Source organism: Zootoca vivipara, chromosome 15 (assembly GCF_963506605.1).
Source record: "Zootoca vivipara chromosome 15, rZooViv1.1, whole genome shotgun sequence".
NCBI classification, from domain to species: Eukaryota; Metazoa; Chordata; class Lepidosauria; order Squamata; family Lacertidae; genus Zootoca; species Zootoca vivipara.
The window spans coordinates 38233626-38251050 of NC_083290.1; positions in this window are offsets into that span (position 1 = coordinate 38233626).

The following is a 17425-nucleotide window of genomic DNA, read 5'->3' on the forward strand; positions in this document are numbered from 1 at the left end:
TTAAGAGGGATATGAGGGAACTTACCAGGAATCTAATATTGAGAGGCTTAAACAAGCCTGCAATCAGCTATCTACTGTGCATTTAAAGGGGGAATGTAAAACTCTGCTAAGTAAAGAAACTTGCTAGCGCAAGTTAGGAAGGATATTTATAAACAATATATCCTCTCCTGCCTCCCTGAACATTCCCACAACAATCAGTTCTCTGCATTTCTGCAACAGTTTGCATTTAAAATAAAAAATAAAAATAAAAAGATATCGTGAAGAATTGTCAGCATTTTAGTGTTTTCGTAATAAATCTATTCTGAATGCAATTTTGCCTAATATACATATGTTTGCATATCAGTTTTACTGAATATTATGCATCCCTTTCATGCTGCTACATCAAGTCCTCCCTAACAAGAAGGCATGTGTTGCGGTGCAACCTGGCAACCAGACCCTGTGTTGTGGGTGGGAACGTTTGGATGGCCCCAACACCCTATTGGAGGTCCCTCAATCCTGGGTGCAATCTGACCAATGGGATGCCAGTCAAATTGATCGAGGGACCTCTATTTAAGCCCATGCACATGTCCCTGAGCTACCTCTTTGGGGCTCAGTGCATCGGACACCCGCCCACCTCTCCCTATATTGAGGGCTTGCGCTTGACCTTGCTATCCCATCGTGTGCCGTCTGTCATTGGGACAGGGGCACGGCGTAGCAATTTGTCACAACTTGTAAGGTTGCGGATAGGCTCTGTTTCAGGTGATAGGGGTGGCAGAGCGCTCTGGCCATCCCTATGCAATGGGTATTCCGCTAAGGAATCCGTGGACTCACTGGTTTGTTTTCCCTGTGAGGGGTTGTGCCCTGAGTCTGAGTCCAGAGGACATCTGGGTGGAGGACTACCCTGTCCCCCCCAAAATAAGACATACCATAAAATAAGCCATAGCAGGATTTCTAAGCATTTGCGCAATATAAGCCATACCCCGAAAATAAGACTTAGTGATAGGCACAGTTCTGGAGGGCGCCAAGCAATAAAATAAGACTTCCTCTGAAAATAAGCCATAGTGTGTCTTCTTGAGGAAAAATAAATATAAAACAGTGTCTTATTTTGGGGAAAACACGGTAGCAGGGCTCCTGCTTTCCACTGTCCCAGGTGTTCACCCGAGGCTGATGTATGGTTGGAGCCCTGGGTCAGCGCTACCTGCAAAGGTTCAGGGAGCTAGTCGAACCAGAGCCTATGCAACCACTCACTTGATTCTAATTACACTTTGATTGATTGATTGATTATACAATTATACAATTGATTTAGTGATTATAATCAATAAAGCTGTGGCCTAAATTTTGCCAAAAACCAAACCAAAAATTTGAGTCTTGTCTGAATTTATTTCGGGGGGTGGTTAAAAGGTCTACACACGCAAATAGGAGAACAGTAGAGAGGTGTGTGAGAGAGAGCAGGAAGCAGGCTGGAAGTTGGGGAGAGAGAGGTGTGTTTTGCTTGTCCTAAGATGGACTTTGGGGGCCTCTCTAGAAACCTAAAAGGGAAGCAAGATCTATGGGAGTGTTAATGCCTTGTAAATAAAACAACAGTCTATGCAGACCTTCATTCCAAGGAAACTGATCTCTGAGTGAGCGCCAGCACCCATGGAGACTCTCACCACTTGGTGATTGGGGTGGCACGTAACAATTTTGTTTGGAAAAGTATGGATTTGGTAGGTTCACTTTTAAATGCGAACTGAATTGACACTCTCCTCCATCCCTATTTGTGGTCTATACATAACATTTATACAGTGCTTTTGAGTAGCCTTTGTCACCCTTGTGCCTTACAGGTGTTCTGCTCTGAGTGGGCCAAGCATTGGCAACAACCCTCTTTGGATAAATTCTGATCCTCTTCTGATCCACTGGGAGAACAGAGTGCCGAACTAGCTGGGCCATTGGCTCGATCCAGCAGGGCTGTTATTATGTTAGCAGTCCTTTCACACAAAAGCCCACTCCTGATTAACTTTCTTCATTTCAGCAACCTAATTTAGGTGAGAAAACCAGAGCCCCCTACACATGAACAGAAACCCACACATTGAGTTTTTTATACAGACACCTTTGCACAACAGTTATTTTTTAAAAAAGAAAGAAAGAAGACTTGATGTTGGAGACAGGATAAAATCCTGACTGTGCTCTAGTCTGTTCCCAATTATACCCTATACACGAATAACATATGCACAGGGTTGGAGTGATCAAAACTTTTCAGTTCTTCAAAATCATGTCATCAAGTGGTGTGTTGTTCCTGCTAGACTTTTTCACTACTTGACATGTAAGCTTCCGTTATTCTTTATCTCAGAGTCAAAAGTTCAATTGAAATGGTAATGAGAGATTGTATTTCAGATGGATGCTTTAAAGTCAAAATTTCACTGATGATCAGAATCTGAAACCAAAGGTTTCCATCTAGTCTTAAATCAAAATTCTGAATAGAAGAATTTGCCTCCCCACCCCCACCCCCGCCAAAACATGCCTCCAACAACTAGAGATCGGAAGATTACACTAGGCACACCTTGTGGGGTGCACCTCTTCCAAGAAAAAGGCATCAAAAGAGCACAGCAAACTGTCATAATACCCATGTTCTAGGCAATGTGTCCCACTGTTTAAATTTCCCACAATGCTCCCAAGCAATGCTAGCTTAGAGCCATTGAATGAAATGAAAGTGGCAACAAAACCAAGTCATCTAGAGCTGCTTGGACTGACAGGCCAGGTGCTTTTATGATTATTATTGGGGGCAGGCCTTGGCAGTAGCTCCTGCCAGGATGCTGGGGCCCTGGATTCCAGGTGCTGTTGTAGGCCCTGGTGGAAGTTTTGCCAGCAACTAAGGTGCTCCCTGGGCATATCTAGACCACAAATAGATATTGGGTTGACACGTTACGGATTCCCCCATGAGGACTGGCACTTGACTTCCAGGTGGGGGTGACTCGGTACACTGCCAATGACGCCTCCAACATCCACATGCATCCCAAGCAGGGCAACACTCAGCTCTGCTTGAGGCAGCCATGTTGGCAACTGCCCCATGCTTCCTCTGTCTCCACTGCTGTTTTGGTGGCACCAGCAGTGCCACTCATTGCCCTTCATCAGGCCACCAGACAATAAACCCTCATAGAGCTGTGTGTCAGGGCATTATATTAAAATGGCCAGTGGCCACTGTGAATGCCAACTGAGCTTGACTTGCTTTTGAAAAAAACATTTGGGGGCCTGAGAGGGTTAGTGAATTGCAACACAGCCGGGTCAGGCTGGTGAAGAACCCTTCCAAGCTCCTGGGGCCCTCAGCCAGTGCGAGATGTGACTGACTGCTGGCACCAGGTCTATTCCCCATGAATCCTAAAAATTGCCATTTGGTGCTGGTCCCTAGAGAGATCCATAGCCCCCGTCACAGAATGATAGTCCCTAAAGTTTCCCATGTTGAGAGCATGATGATTTATTCATTTATTTTATTGAAATATTTCTATACCTCTTCTCTCTCTCCCCCCCCCCCCAGGAACTTCCCCAAGCATTTTTTTTGTTTTTATAACAAGGAGTACAATTTAAAAAACCCAACAACTTAATTATATAACTTGACAATGGCGTAGAAAGATGCACAGAAAATAGATTGAAATTTGAAAGCAATGTTGTCAACCAAAAGCCTGGTTTTAATCTCCCCTGTCAGCATCTTCAGTTGAAAATTTCTGAGAGTATTTCTGTTCTTCTGCCACCCAGCCCCGAGCAAGAAAAGAGCTCTGTTTTGAAGCTAAAATCCTTGGCTTTTCTGTCAGCACACTTGAGCATGGAAACTTTAGAGCCAAACAATGCAAACGTCTGAGTGAAATCATGTGATTTGTCAGCACTGCTTCATTCCTCCAAAAACTATCCAGAAAAGCTTCATTCCCAGAAGCTCATGGATACTTCTGGAGTGATAGTTTGGGTCCTCCCTTAAAGAGGGCATGTTTTGAGGAGAGACCTGGCAACCAAACCCTATGTTGAGGGTGGGTAAGATTGGATAGCCACAACACCCAATTGGTAGGTCCCTTTATGCAGGGTTTAATCAGGACAATGGGACATAAGCTAAATGGATCAAGGGACCTACATATACCCATGCATGTGACCCAGAGCTTCCTCTTTCAGCATTTTGCATCGGAACAACAGCAACGTGTCCGCTGCGAGCCGAATTCAGTCCTCTGCCATTTCAATTTTCTGTAAGTCCTTTTTTATTCTAGAGACCCTTGTGCAAAGTTATTGGTGCACCGGGCTCTTGAGGGCTGGGCCAGGTTGCAGCCACCTAAGTCACCAGGTAGGAGGCCAATCACATTTGGTATTTAATGTGCTATGTGCAGTAAACCGAGACTAATTTTCTGCTCTCTGTATGAGGCGAGACCTTTTTAAGCAGCCTTTTCGATTACATTTTTGGTGCACTGCGTGTGGGTGAAGTGGTGCTGGAGTCGGCACGAGGTAGGGCTCCCAGGGGCTTACTTTTGCAGGACGTTCAGCTGTCTGATGCTGAGCTGGTGCTCACTATTCACAATTCAAAAGCGGACCAGTTGGGCAGAGGCACTGTGATGAGGCTGCCTGCCACTGGTAAGCCTGGCCCTTGTCCAATGAAAAATGCCAAGAAATACTTGCCACGGATGTGAGGGCGATCTGGCTGCGACATCTGTTACCCCATTGATCGCCAGGGTTGATTCGGCTTATCTGCCTGGCTAGGTGGGTGTCCCCTTCCTCCCTCACCGCTCCATGTGCATCCCTCCTGAAGCTGCGCGCTCGGTGGAAGAGGACGACCATCCCAGATAGAAGGAGTGTACCGTTCTTCGGTCAAGGGTATACGATAGCTGCGCTCCCCTGCTAGAACCTCCAAACAAGCTCGCCTGGGGATGGCCCCTTCCTGATCCACGAGGATGGGTTGCTGTTAAAGAGGCATCAATTTGCTGCAGTGATGCATAAGGCTATCACAGTATGTGGCCTGCTGGCCAGTGAGTTTGCACCACATGCCTTCCGTATTGGGGCAGAGACTACCGCTGCGCATTGTGGCCTGTCTGTCAACAGGATAAAGGATCTGGGTCGCTGGAAATCTGAAGCATACAAGGGTTATGTTTGGATGCTGCTCTGAGGTGCAGTTGCTAATGTTGTTTTGTTCATTCCTAGGTCCGCTTACCCTGCACGTCTGGATAGTCAGGCACAGCATTGTCCACTGGGCCAGCAAGAGGGCGGCAGAGTCTGGGTTCGGGCGCAGGCTCGGGCTCCCCAACCACGTGAGCATCTCCTGGGTGTCCAGACGAGGAATGCCTTGGAAGGGGCTTCTCCCAAGCGGTGCGGGCAAAGGTGCCTGCAGTGGCGGTGGTGCAGCTGGGCCCAATTGCTGGAAGCCCCGGCTGAGCTTGCGGTCCCACATGCAGGAGGACTTTGAAGAGTTGAAGGCGGCTCTTCCTGGACTCAAATTTTGGTCACTGGTGGCAGTGATGTGTGGCGAGGTAGCCAATGCCCAGCTGCTACCGAGATGGCCCAGATGACTGCCCAGTGTGTGGTGGCCCAAAAAGGTTCTGGCCTTGGGCAGGGGCGGTGAGCCGTCACCCGGGCATTACCTTCTGTGATGCGTCTGTTTACAGGCTTAATGGGGTTCATCTGTCTGTGATTGGGAATGATTTGTGGCTGACCTCCATGTCAGCGGGGATAAGGGATTGGTTACAGGTGTATGGGAAAGGCATTCTTAATGTTAGCATATAGCATTAAATAAAGCATAGGGAGTCCAGGGAGAAAAGAAATCCTGGCAACACTTTACTGAACAAGACTGAACAGAACTCATGCATAATCTGAGGAGAAAAGAAAGAGAGAGTTAGATACACAGCCAAACATGCAAAGAAAAAACCCCTCAGAAGCAGGGGCGTACCCAGGATAAAAATTAGGGGGGCAAGGGGCGGGGGCAAGGGGCGGGAGGGGAGGGACCACAGTGGGAATGTGGGCGGGGCTACATTGCCTGCGCCTCCCCGGTCTTCCGCAACAGTGGGGCCCTGTTGCTGCTGAAAGGAGCGGAGGGACTCGAAGGCCTTCATCAGCTTCTCCATGGTGGCCATGCCCCCCCCTCGCCCTCACAGAGGCGCGCGTGTGGAAAAGCCAACTCCGATTCTTGTTGCTGGCCGGCCGGCCAAACTCCCTCGCCCGCCCTCGGGGGACTCAGCCCCGCAAGAGCCGTCGCGGCCAGCTGCTCAGAGCGCCAGAGAACGGGCTAGAGGGAGACAGCGCGCTCAGTCCGCCACCGACGCGCCAGCGCCATCTTGAAAGCCTCCCATCATTCCCGGCAGCGGCGGCGCGGAACCTCCTCGCTCGGTGGTCCCGGCACAAGCGCGGACAGCTTCCCGTTCCCCAGGTGAGCCTCCCTGGATGGACTGCCTACTCCACCAATCGGAGCAGGGGTGGGGGTGGGGAAAGGGATCACCGCGCCCCCTTCCTGCTCAAGCGGCGCTGCCAGCGACCCACGCGGTCGAAGAGGGCGTTTCGCGAGTCTGAGGGGAGGAAATCGTGGAGGGCTAATCGCAAAAGGGAAGCTAGACTGAAGGCCCCCCCCTCCCCACTTCTAACTGGGCTGCGCTGAGACCCCGCCCCCTTTCTGTCCAGCAGCCTTGTGAACGCGTCGTAGTTGCTTCGAAGGCCGTTCCAGCTCGCCCGATGGCAGCGCTCTGTCTGGATCCCCATATAATTTCCGCAAGAGTCCTGGACGGCGTTGGCCCCACTCCTGCTTAGCGCTCCTCCACTTATGCTCCTCGTGCGCCTCTGGAGCGTCGCGCCAGGAGCGGGAGCCTGGGGCTGCCACGCCTGCGCCCCTCAGCCTTTTGCTTCTAGGGGGGCAATTGCCCCCTCCTGCCCCCCTGCCTACGCCCATGCTCAGAAGCACACAACCAATCACAACACATGTTTCCTCGCCAGATATCATTCTACTCTGCCTGTTTGCTAAGCAACACCTCTGCCCCTCTTGGTTAGCTGATGTGGCTAAGACAACTACATACCCTCCAACATTTCTCTGATGAAAATAGGGACATTCCATTCCATAATGATAATTTTACTATTTATACCCCACACATCTTACGGGGTTGCCCCAGCTACTCTGGGCAGCTTCCAACATATTACAAAAACATAAAAAAACATTAAACGTTTTTAAAAAAACTTCCCTGTACAGGATTGCCTTCAGATGGCTCTGGGGTTGGATAACTTCATACCCTCCAACATTTCTCTGATGAAAATCAGGACACCCTAAGAAAAAGTGGGACATTCCTGGATCAAATCAGAAACCGGGATGGCTTCTCTAAATCAGGGATGTCCCTGAAAAATAGGGACACTGGGAGGGTCTGCAACTAACTGACAGTTTAACCTTTCGGTTATGCATGGAATGATTGCTGCTTCATTTCCAACACTGAACACTCTCAGCAGTTATCTCTGTCCTTGCATACTCTTTTCTAGCTCAGAGGCCTATAGAAATATTTATTAACAACATAGTTACAGCTTCGGAGCAATGTTTAGATCAGTTTCCTCTCTTTGCTTGAGCTGCACAACACAACTCACTGTGAAGCAAAAACTTCCCTCCAGAGCCATTTACAAGTCCATGTTACTTTCAAGGAGCTGGAATGGCAGAGAATAATCGCATGAAAGGTCCAGACCCCACTTCAGCTAATGAAACTATAATGACTCTGAGTTCTCCAGGCAGCCCTGTTTTCCAGTTAAAGCCTAACAGCTCCCCGTGCCCAGGAAGCCTTGGCGACAGAGGGGAAAAGGCAGCTGCAGCAAGTCTCAGGGCTCCCTGCAGCGATTCCAGGTGAGCCAGCCTTGGAGAACTTTCCAGAAGAGCTTTTATTTATCATCTCGTAGCCCTGTGATTTATTCCTGGCTGTCCTGCCACCCTCCGAATACCAGACGAATAGAGTTGCCGCGTTGCCATTTTTTGCTACATTGCAATAATGCAAATCCCTTACGCGAGAGGTGTCCATATTTCACATTCTGCAGACATATTAATTGTCCTGGGAAACTGAAGCGTGCATTGGGCCAAGGGATGGGAAATGGAAATACGTTCCCCTTCCCTTTTCAGCAGATTCTTAACTTTATTATACTTTTTGACCTCTATTGCTTGCTCACTCTTTCACACACACACACACACACACACACACACACAGAGAGAGAGAGAGAGAGAGAGAGAGAGAGAGAGAGAGAGAGAGAGAGAGAGAGAGGGAGGGGAGGGAGAGGGAGAGAGAGAGAGAGAGAGAATCAGTGAGACAGAAAGAGGGGAGGGAGAAATCCCTTCACCATGCAGATGCAACTGTATTTTATGCTGCATGTCCCAGTTTCCCTGTAATTTCATAAAGTGCAAATGGGCTGTCCGGCTCCCAAATGCCATATCGGTGGTTTGTCATAACAGTCATCAGTAACTGTCACCTCCTGCCTGGGGCTTAATTAACCCACTCGCTCATTAGCATGTCCGTGCAGTTGTAAGGAATGAAAGCCTGATTATTTTCTACAACAGTCGTAGCCAATTACTGCACCAAAATGGAACCACATTAATCAAATCTTTAGTACAGTGGCAAATTCAGAGATATCAGATTGCAAAAGACTGCAAAACTAATATGTCACTGTCAGCGGGGCTACACAGGCATTTAGTGAATTGCATTAAATAGATGGCTTCGCTGAAACCACATGAATTTAATATGTGATGGGATCTGGAAGCTATTAGTGTGACATGGCAAAGAACTGGGAGCTTGGCAGTTTGGGACTTTATCCTTGAACTCAGCAAAGTAGTATGGTAACTTGCTTATATGTGTGTGTGAGGCATTTAAGGCATGCACAAGGAAATTGCCTGGCTGTAAGAAGAACAATATTTTGCATATAGCTGGAAAAATATGAAACATAACATTTATTTATTTATTTAAAAAAGCTTTTTTTAAGTCCATAGTGAAATGGGTGGGAGGGTTGTTGTTGTTTTTGTTGTTGTTTGTTTGTTTGTTTGTTTGTTGTTTTAAAAAAGAAGGCACCGTTTGATCAATTGTCACCATCTACTAGCAATGATATGGGACCCAGGTGGCGCTGTGGTTAAACCACTGAGCCTTGGGTCGGCGTGAGCTCCCGTTGCTTGGTCCCAGCTCCTGCCAACCTAGCAGTTCGAAAGCACGTCAAAATGCAAGTAGATAAATAGGAACCGCTACAGCGGGAAGGTAAATGGCGTTTCCGTGTGCTGCTCTGGTTTGCCAGAAGTGGCTTTGTCATGCTGGCCATATGACCTGGAAGCTATACGCCGGCTCCCTCGGCCAATAATGCGAGATGAGCGCGCAACCCCAGAGTCAGTCATGACTGGACCTAATGGTCAGGGGTCCCTTTACCTTTACCTTACTAGCAATGATAGGCACCAAATGTCAGATTGGGGGAGAGGGACCCCGCCACCCCACTTCATACACTGCATAATCAACCTCTGCAACCCATTGTTACAATAACCTCTAGAAAAATGGGTTATTGTGGTGTTTTTTTGTTTGGTTTTTTAAAGAAACCTAAAACTCATGGTATATAAAGCTTTTGGTCATTCCATATCACACTCACCCCAATAGGGAAACTCTGTTTCTAGACACAGACATGCGTCTTCCACTTTACAGAGCAAAGTAAAGGCATCTTGAAGTTTCATTGGCTCCAGTGAGAGAGGCATAAGCATATGAAATATTCGGGTCACATTAAAGAGGCATACCAGAACGTACTCATTTGGTTTCTCAGTGGGGGTTATTTCCAAGCAAATGTGCTCAGCATCAGAGGCTTAATCATGCACCAAATAACCGTCACATGCTCAGGTGTGCACCTCTGTGCCCATTCCTTACCACAAGCTTCCACTGAGTTCTGGGACACAGCAAAGCCGCCAGGTGACAGAGATGACTGATGAGTCTCCCCAGTTAGGGGCTGCTCTTACACAAACTGCCTTCATCAGCAACTTGCCACCGCCATCAGTTAATCTTGCCGCAAAAGGTACACTCCCGATACATTTGTACATTTCCTTTCGCAATAACCTAATCTACCATCCAGCTTATGCATACACGCTCAGAGTGGTTGCCCCCCCCTTTCTGTTTTGTTATGTTTCTTCCCCCTTAACCAATCAATCCATCTAGTGGGTGAGTCGCAACTGAATTTAAATACCGGCATTTTCATTATCTCCAGGTACAGGAGAGTAGAAAGAGAGTGAGGCAAAACAAGGTTGGAAATACAGTCAAATAAATTCCAATCTATTGAGCTATATACTTGTTGTTGTGTGTGTTTATATATGCTCACATACGTTTCCTAGCTTCGTAATGTCTGGTGTGTTTCACCAATCTTATTTCAGCAGAAATGGAATAGATGCAGAAAGTATGTTATGATACCATTTCCATTGCCCCCCCCCCCACTGCATCATCTCATTTCTCAAAGTTATTTTAATAATGGAGCAACTGGAAAAGATCCTTCCCTTCTGGGCACTTGGAGGGCTTTGGCCTTGGTGTTCTGCTAAGTCTTCATAGGAACACAGAAAGCTGCCAAATTTTAGCAAGTTACCCATCTAACTCAGTAGCTCCCCAAGTCTTTCCCAGCTTACCAGGAGATACTAGAAATAGAAACTGAGACATGCATGCCAAGTATGTACCACATTGGCCCGAATATAAGCCGTACCCAAATATAAGCCGCTCCCTCAGAATTCCGCAGGCACTCACACCCATTCCGTTTTACCGTATGTCTGTTTCAGCAGCGATATCGTAAAAGCCATTTTTGGTAAGGTCGTGAATTTAAGCCGCACTTTAACTTTTCACAGTCGGAATTTGGGAGGGGGGGGGAGTGAGGCTTATATTCAGGTAAAATAGCATGTAAAATAGGAGTGGAGCAGTCTGACTGGAGCAGGCCCTGAGAGTGTCTGTGCCTCCCTCCCTCATATTCTTCTGTCTCCTTATGGGACAAATGGTGTCCATGAGCCTTGCCAAGAGGGAGGGGACAGTCCAAGTGGAACAGGCCCTATGTTGCCTATGCCTGCCTGCCTGCCTGCCTGCCATGGGTCTGCTCTGCATAGATCTTAGTTGGATCAAGCCCATTGTCTTTTGTACCTATAACCAAAGCAAAATTTTAAAAAAGTCAAATAAAAGGTGAAGCAGCTGGAGATCTTGGCTCCACCACCCAAGATCCAGGGCTTGCCCCTGCTACCAGGATACCACCTCAACAATGCCTCCGGTTGAAGTGGTACAAGTCAGTCTCCTTTTCTACATTTATCCAAAAGCCCAGGGACCCTGGGAACCATAGCTGTATCGTATCAGGGTGGGTCATAAGATCTGCAGCCAAGGATTTTCACAGCAGTCTCCAGGAGAAGTCATTTTAAAAAGAAGCATTTTGTAACAAAGAACAGCAAGTTTGGTAAAGAGACTCAGATCAAGAGGTCCAGATTATGAAGACTTTCCTAGCTGTGGGTGTTTATTATTGCTGATGCAGTTTGTACTGGTTGAATAAAAGTGACATTTTGGCACTGCCAACCCAGCTTCATCATGCCAGTAATTTAAACAAGGTTGCTTGTTATCCTCCAATAACTATTGAAGTCAATGGCAAGACTGCCTCTGGCGTCAGTAGGCTTTGGCTCAGGCGTGGTGTGGATCCACGTTGCCATCTTCGAGGCTGGAAATAGCCTAAGAAGTCAAATGTCCTGGACGATTTGTGTGATGAGGCTGGGACTCTTTTTAACAGACGTTCTGGTAACCTTAGCCAATAGCTACCTGTCATCCACTTTCCGTGCGGTAACACTAGGAGACACCTAAAATTGAAAGACATATAAATATACTGAAATGAATCCACAGAGAATAAATAGAAGCATGTCACACCCATGCACTTGAATTTCCTCTACCACTAAAGAGAGGCTTCCCACCTGTGAGGTTCGTGAGTTATGGGTCTTTTCCACTTGCGGAAGAAATGTAATATGGAGCTGTCCCCAGGCAGGTCCAAGGCTTGGAGCCTGTGCTTCATGCATACACGTGGCCTCAAAGGATATATAATTAGATCCCTCACCACCTTAACGGAAATCTCTGCCAATTAATCACGTGCATTTTAGTCAATTAGTGACTGAATCAATCCATTAAATCTGCTTAATTTTGCATATTAATAAACCAGTACCAAAGAATGGGTGGAAATGCTATTTTTTAGCCAATGCACGCACATGTAAACTGTCTGGGAGAAGAGGTACTCCTTTCAAGCTGCAAGAGAAGGGGACTGCCTCGTCTTAGGTGGTGTCTTCTGCCTACAGGGGAGTTTGCCAGGTCTGTAAGGTTTGTAATTAGAACTGGGAGGAAATGCACTCTTGAAATTCTCCACCTTATTTGTGAGTTAAGGACAAAGTGGGGAGCATCACTCCTGAAGGAAGAGAAATTCTCCAACAGTATTGGGGGACTGGGGTTCACCATTCGCAAAGCTTCTGCCTTTTTTGGGGGGGGGGTGCTGTTGCTGTTTCAGCTGTTTCTATGGACAAAGTAGTGGAAGTTTCAGGAAAGGACCATTGCTCAAAGGCTGAAGAGAAGGTTAAGTATGGTGTAGTGATTAGAATGTTAGACCACAACCTGAGAAACCAGGGTTCAAATCTAGGTTTGCCATATATCTGGAACTTCCCAGACTTATCCAGAATACCACATTCATCAGTAATGTATGGGTGGAAATCAACCAAATGTCCAGGAAAATCCAGATGTATTGCAGCCCATGTTGGCAGTGGTGATTTTCGACTTTTCTGTTCAGATTTTCATGGTTTGAAATGTGGCAACCTAATTCAAATCCCACTCAGCCCTGAAGCCCACTGAGCGACCTTGGGGCAGTCGCTGTCTCTGAGCCCCATCTACCTCACAGGGTTGTTTTGAGAATAATAAGGTGTGTGCCACTTTGAGCCCCTTGGAGGGAAGGTGGGATAAAAAAAGCAATGAACAAACAACATAGGTAAATATGATTTCAAGGCTTGGAAGTTTCCAGGTTTAATTCCTGCAACCTCAAGATACAAAACATATCAGCTCAGGCAAAAATGTGTATGCTTCCACAGGAAATGATTTCTTCAGCTTTCTTTATTTTTTTAATTTTTAAAAGATCTTCTGTTTCTGTTAGAACTTTCCGAAGATACATAAATAACTCAACAATCTAGTGAACAAATCTCTTCCTTGCTCTCTTTCTTCCAACGTTTGATGACTTCTGCCTCCCAAGCAAATGACATTGCAATGGAGGTTTTTAAAGTCAGGAGTCAAATGGCGGTTTAAGTGGAAGCCAGGCTTAAATGGGTCTCATTATTCAGAGAGAGCAAGTAACTCAGACGTCATCTGCAACGGTTCAGAACAAAGACTAGGAAAATAGCATCCTGACACAGAGGAATTTTGTAAGTGTTGATATATGGCTTACATTATTAACTATAATTTCTGTAGCCACAACTAGAGGAAATAGACAAGCAGATGCACTGAGAATATTAATGCTCATTCCCAAATTACTTGCAGTTCACTCCAGGTTCTCTTGTGAACCAGGGCTGACGTTTTGTTTTGTAACAGATTGCCTTTCGTTCAGGTGCTTTGGCCTTTGTGAGAGAGCTGTTGCTCTACATGCTCTGCTGTGCATCATAAGGACATCTCATCACTGCTTACATTCATACTTGCAATTCACCTTTGAACATTGACAGTAGTACTCAAAGCAGCCATATAGGCATGATGCCAATGGTCGGTCAGGTGGGGCACTGGCTGAGGACCCCAGGGGGCTCAAGAACCTAATTTGGACTTTGCAAAACAGTATGTGAAGTGCAACACAGACAGACATCTTTTGAATTATTTTTTAAAAAACTGTTTTTATAGGTTTAGATTTATTGTTGAATTTGATGCACACCACTTAGAGTCAACTGTGATTAAGCAGTATATAAATTGTTTAAATGAATTAATAAAATAGAAGCTTCCTCAGAACTGGGGATCCTGCCATATACTAGTCCGTTTAGTGTCAGTTTGCATTTCTTAGTGCAGAAAATATTGATCTGATGTGTAGGGATCTTTCCTATTCTAATTGATTCAAGAGGCTTCTGGAAGCTTCTCTGTGTGAAAGAAACAAGCAGAAGGTTCCTGATGTTTGGGTTATTCCTTCAGAGAAGCTGAGTACAGCTGGTTTAAACTCGTTCTCTTATCTCTTTCTGTCAAGGTCATGCTGACTATAAAAGTAGGGCCAGAAGGAGCCTGAGTTTCTCTCTTTCTTTCTGGTGTGGTATTCTATGTTAAGGTTTTAGACTTATTATAAGTTATTGTAAGTTTAAGTTAAGTCTGCTGCAACAGGATTTCTTATGGACAGTGCCAATCTAGAATGTATTGGATTTGTGACCATTATGCTCATTTGCCTTCAGTAGCAGTAAAGCTCTGCTGAGTGAAATATAATTGTCTGTGGTCTATTTTCTGGGAATTCTGCAACATGTTTAAGTTGTCACTCTGCTAACTATACATTGGAATCTACTCTGGATCAGTATTGAGCAGAATTCCCATGACATTCAGTTCAGTGTGGCCCCATATCCTTTACTCATTTACTCATTGCTTCTGAATGTTCTCTAATACGAGGCTGTTTCTTGAGTTCATCCATGAAATGATAGAGAGGGTATACCGCCCCATGTGCTCTATCCATCCGCACTGTGTTTTCTTCCAAGCCATTCCACATAGCTCTTGCAGTGGGCACAGTTCCTCAGAAGCTCATACAGTCATACCTCGGGTTAAGTAAGCTTCAGGTTGAGTACTTTCAATTTAAGTACTCTGCAGACCCGTCTGGAACGGATTAATCCACTTTCCATTACTTTCAATGGGAGAGTTCGCTTCAGGTTAAGTACGCTTCAGGTTAAGTATGGACTTCCAGAACCAATTAAGTACTTAACCGGAGGTACCACTGTAAAAGAAAATGCTGGACCACTGTCGTGTGTGTTTTTCAACAGAAAATATGTAATTGTTCCAAGACTCCCACCCCAACTCTTTGCCATTCTGTTACAATCTAATTACCAAGACAACTCTCTTCATTTTAAGTCATCATCGGGCCCAATTATTTCTAATGCATGCACGCAAAGAAAAATTAACAAAGAAAAATAACAAGAGGGAGGGAGCGAAAGGGGAAAATATGTATACAACAAAACAGCACATATGCACTCACACACAAAAGACATTGAACAATGAAAAGGCATTCGGTAACCTCCGCCTTTTTTCACAGTCAGACTTCAAGTTTGTATGTGAATTTATGCCAGTTTTGACATTAGCAAAGAGAATTAACAGTTCTCGCAAAACAAAACAAAAAAATGTATTATTTTTTTAAAGAAAGGAATGAAACTTACACAAAAGAGATTTTGTGTTTCAGGCAGAATAAATTATAGAATGATGTTATTAAAACACTTAGTTGTTAAGTTGCCAAGAAAAAATCCAGTATATTCACACGGACTCGAGGACCTGTCTCCATGCAAAGTAATTAAATTAGATTTATGGGCTGCATTACATCAGTGTTTGATAGTTCATTTTTCCTTTCTTCATATTTTGTCCTGCTTTATTAGAGCATGTGACAGATGGTAAAAATAGTGTGAAGTTTCTTGGCCCTGTGCTAAATCCCCCTTCGGTAGTATATCTCTCTTCTGTCAGTTCTCCCCAGCGATGATAAATTAACCTCTCCTCCTTTATCCCAAGTGTGGCAGTAAAGCAGTCTTTGACACAGAACTATCACTTTATCTTAATCTGTGCTGTTCTAGGGGTGGGGCAGAGCACAGGGGGATGGCGGGGAAGAGAGAGAGAAAGGGAGGATGCAATCAGGACTCTGAATTGATAGCATCAGGAAAGGATCTGTACATGGGGCAGAAAACAGGGGGATGAGCTTGGAGCCGTTGCTCCCCATTGGTTTGTCGGATTTGTTATGGGTCTGGTGTCCAACATAAAGTATTCCATCAGTGCAAGGATATCTGCTTGCATAAGGGAGCTCTCCCCCGCATGCCCCCCCCCCCAAATCTGGTTTGGAGGGATGGGGAAAACCCCAAAACAGATTTAGGGGGACAGGGTGGAGGAGAGGGTCCATTGTGCAAGTGTAAATCTGTGTGCTGATGGGACATGGTGTTTAGGCACTGCATTGGATTCAACTCATGGGTTGTGGTTGTGGTTGTTGTTGTTGTTGTTGTTTGCTGGTCTCCCTTTGGCTGTTGGTTAGGTGAAGGTGGATGAATGCAGCATTGTATTCAGGGCCGGCTCTAAGGCAAAGCTGGGGGGCGCAGGGCCGCCAGGGGGCGTCGCGCAGCTGTGCCCGCTGCAGCGGCACTGCCCGCTGCGCCCGTCAGACAGCCGTGGTGGGAAACGGGGCACGGAGGGGGCGCCGGAGCAATCTTCGCACCACGGTGCCAGGGCGCCCGATATGCTTAAGACGGCCCTGATTGTATTCAAGGAAATTGTTTTTAAAAATTGTGGGTATTAGGAAAAATACCATAGAAAAAATGTGTCTATTGGGAGAAAATTGCACGAAAATGCTGGTGGGTTTTGGTGAGGACTTTCAAAAGAAAAACCAGTGCAGAAAACAAAACTTAGAACTAGAAAAACGAGAAACACAGAGAAACTGAAATTGGGAGTTTCGCCCATCCCTACTCCCTAATAACACTGTTTAGATCCGTGGCCCTAGAATAAAAGTGATTTTTGGTATAAGAACAAGTTGTTCCCATTTCCATCTTTGTAATGTTGAAGGATATGTAAATACAAAAAGCTGAGGCGTGTTTGCTGTTGCCGTGTCATCTGTGCATTTATGCAGGCAGGCAGCACTAAGGCTGCATCACAGATGACGTTAATTCTGTTACTTTTACTGAATACAAGGCAAGTGCTTTTGTCCCATTTTCTCACGTTCCTTTCACACTGCAGTCAGGGGTGTAGCAAGGGGTTGGGGGGGCGTTCGCCCCGGGTGTCATCTCTGAGGGGGGTGACAAATTCCCCCCGGGCGGATCGCCATACCGTCTCCCTGGGCGCCGATTGGCCCTCTGGGCACCAATCACCACGCCAATCACCCCAATGAGCACTGGCTGCAGGCTCCGCACTGTCCACTGGCTGCCTCCCCCCCCCAGCTGTAGGGAGGATGAGGCCCTGCAGCGTGCACCTCCCCAGGTTCCTGAGAGGTTTCCTCCGCCACTGACTGCAGTACCAACATACTAACTTTCAACCACACAAATCAGGGCCGTCTTAAGCTCATTGGGCACCCTGGTGCAGGGATCCCTCGGACGCCCCCACACCCCCTCTTGAAAAAAAGGGGGGAAGGAAAGCTCTTACCTTCCCTGGAGGCGCTTGCGCCGGAAGGCCTCGGGGATTCCCGGAGCCCTCCCGCCGGCAGCAGAGGCCAGATGGGCACACCATGGAGCCAGCGGGGAGAGCCTCCCTGGCATAGTGTTAGGGCCTGGCGTGCCGGGAGGCGGGGGAGCCTCACAGCGGGGCCGCGC